General features: G+C 40.0%; 1 long non-coding RNA gene across 3 annotated transcripts; it reads right to left on the reverse strand.

Moving 5' to 3' along the window:
- Positions 1–3: 3 nt before the first annotated feature.
- LOC128896518 (uncharacterized) lies at positions 4–2,493 on the reverse strand. 3 transcript variants are annotated; one of them, XR_008462008.1, is made up of 7 exons: positions 2,397–2,493; positions 2,189–2,234; positions 1,876–2,100; positions 1,588–1,778; positions 611–1,477; positions 138–527; positions 4–60 (listed from the first exon to the last, which is right to left on the reverse strand). It is a non-coding gene; the product is annotated as an uncharacterized LOC128896518 (long non-coding RNA). The 3 variants fall into 3 exon arrangements; XR_008462006.1 differs by having other exon boundaries at positions 2,313–2,437; XR_008462007.1 differs by having other exon boundaries at positions 607–1,477; positions 2,313–2,437.
- Positions 2,494–2,582: the final 89 nt, after the last annotated feature.

Here is a 2,582-nt window from a genome sequence, read left to right on the forward strand (position 1 = left end):
ATGGACGGGATAGATGAAGTATCATGCGCCGAAAATGATAGTCTTATCGCCTTTGTGTTCCTAGCGCGCAGGAAAACAGTGGTAGAATTAAACGAGGTCACCAATAGAGTCCGAGAAATATCCGAAAAGTCACTTACAGTAGTGAACAGTTCGCGAGAATTACATAAAGGAACGCCCCAATTGAGTACCCCAGAGTCTCCTCGACTCAGTCCATCGTTGGCTAACAGGTGTATAATCCGAACCCCAGGAACCCAATCGTGGGCTGTAAGAGGGAATCTGTGCTCAATGTCTCAGGGGAGAGGGGTGCCCCGTGTGTGCATGGAAATCCCATCCGGTCAAGGGAACCGGGTGGAAGGCTGCCTCGATCAAGGGAATCGAAGTTGGAATAGGGATAAATCCCATCCGGTCAAGGGAACCGGGTGGAAGGCCACCTCGGTCAAGGGAATTGAGGTTGGCAGGGGAAAGTATGAATGTTAGCGACCAAGACTGCACAGGGGAATCCAGTGGAGTGACCTCGCCGGGAAATTCTGTAGATTTTAAAGAACCACTAGTACAAGACATTAATAATGGAAACAGAATCAATATTGGAAAAAAAATTTTGCTTACTAACTTCGACGTAAATAGATCAACGGCATCTCCTCCCTTATCCCCCACCATATTTCACAAAAAGGATCACCTCATCGTACAGCAAGATAATCTCGCCCACTTTACCTCCTTAAATCACAGCGACACCTCTCAAAGCACTGAGGGCCTACTAGGCCAAATTGGATTTTCAATGGAGCAGATACAGCAATACCAAGCCAATGTTGGTAATGCTATGGCTTTCCCAAACGACAAATATTCCATGTTGCAATTAATGATAGGCATATTAACATTACGAGACTATAGGTGTTAAGAGGTGCTAACTGCGATGCACGTTTTATGGTTCCTTTTATTGTTCTAAGTTGCAGTTCTGTCTTCCCGGATTCACCTTTTTTTCCTTTACTTGCTGATGCAACCTTTTTGTAACTTACACGTTCTCTAATAAATGTTTGTTTCCATTATTAAAGCAGCATTCTTATAATTACACGGCCTTTTATCATTCCATTTTCTTCTTGTTCTTTAAGACCGAACCCCAAGACGAATTTAACCTTGATCATATCAAATCTTCGTTAAAATCACTTAAAGTCCTCCCAGACTCTTTGAATTCGAAAACCTTCAGTATATTAATAGACTCGGATAGGTTCAATTCTTCCAAACAAAACAACATATTGGATCTGCTTAGGAAGATTTTTAATGATCCACTATATGTAATTACAGTGTGCAGTAAAGACATTATAATCCCGCTTGAGATGAGACGCCCCCAAATCATTAAAGAACATCATGAATCGGTAATTGAAGGCCACTGAGGCTCCTTTGAATTTCGTCAGCTTATCCAAGAACGTTTCTATTGGCCAGGCGTGGCATAAGAAATTAAATTTGTTCGATCCTGTCCCACCTGCCAAACAAACAAAAATTACACTATTAAAACTAAACAACCGATGCAGATCATGGATACTCCCAAATGCGCTTTTGAAAAGGTACAAATGGACATAGTCGGACCCTTACCCGTAACTAGTAAAGGAAATCAGTATTTACTCATCCTACAGGATAATCTCACTAAGTATTCAGATGCAATTCCATTACGTAGTATAGACACAGCAACTGTTGCATATGCCCTTGCTGACTAATTGCAGATTTGGGTGTCCAATTCATACTGACCAAGGAAGGAATTTCATCAGCCAAACCATGAAAAATTTCTGTAAAATTTTTAAAATTCAAAGAATGACATCCACTGCTTTCCACCCACAATCTCTAGGCTCACTCGAAAGAGCACATCGTGTTTTTATTAATTACCTCAAGCATTATTGCACAAAAATAGATTGGAATGATTGGATAAGACTTTGCATTTTTTCCTATAATACCTCAGTACATGAGGCCACAGGTTTTACTCCCCACGAGTTAATTTTTGGTGTAAAGGCAAACATACCCTTGCAATTCTCGAAAAGGCAAACGCCTTGAATGTTTGCACAACATCTCGATGAACTCTTTACAAAGATCACCACCACGGCGGCACAGAACCTAATAAAGGCCAAGCACAGAAGTAAAGCTTACTACGACCAATCATTGAAACCGTGTAAATTTAATGTAGATGACATAATATACTTACTCAAGGAACAAAAAACCTCAAAATTTGATTGCGATTGGCGAGGCCCCTACAAAATAAACAGAATGTTTGGGGACTTAACTGCGGAAGTAGCATTAGGAAAAAATAAATATAAAATAGTTCATACAAATAAACTTAAATTAGCACACATAAGATTAGACTAATGTATAAGGATTATTCGGACCATCTGTATTATTTATATTCAACACACCCTTAGTTTGTATTCGTATTATGTACTGCCTTTAGGTTGCGCAGGAGTCAGAACAGAACTCCGAGTTGACTTCAGCGACAGTTGCGGAAAAAGTAGGAAACTCCGGGACAAGGACAGAGTTCTACCATGACTTTTTTCCAAGATATTGAAGCAAAGAAGCAATATTTTCTAATAATTTTGGTTTTA

The sequence above is a fragment of the Hylaeus anthracinus genome, unplaced genomic scaffold, assembly GCF_026225885.1.
Source record: "Hylaeus anthracinus isolate JK02 unplaced genomic scaffold, UHH_iyHylAnth1.0_haploid 11146, whole genome shotgun sequence".
NCBI lineage: Eukaryota > Metazoa > Arthropoda > Insecta > Hymenoptera > Colletidae > Hylaeus > Hylaeus anthracinus.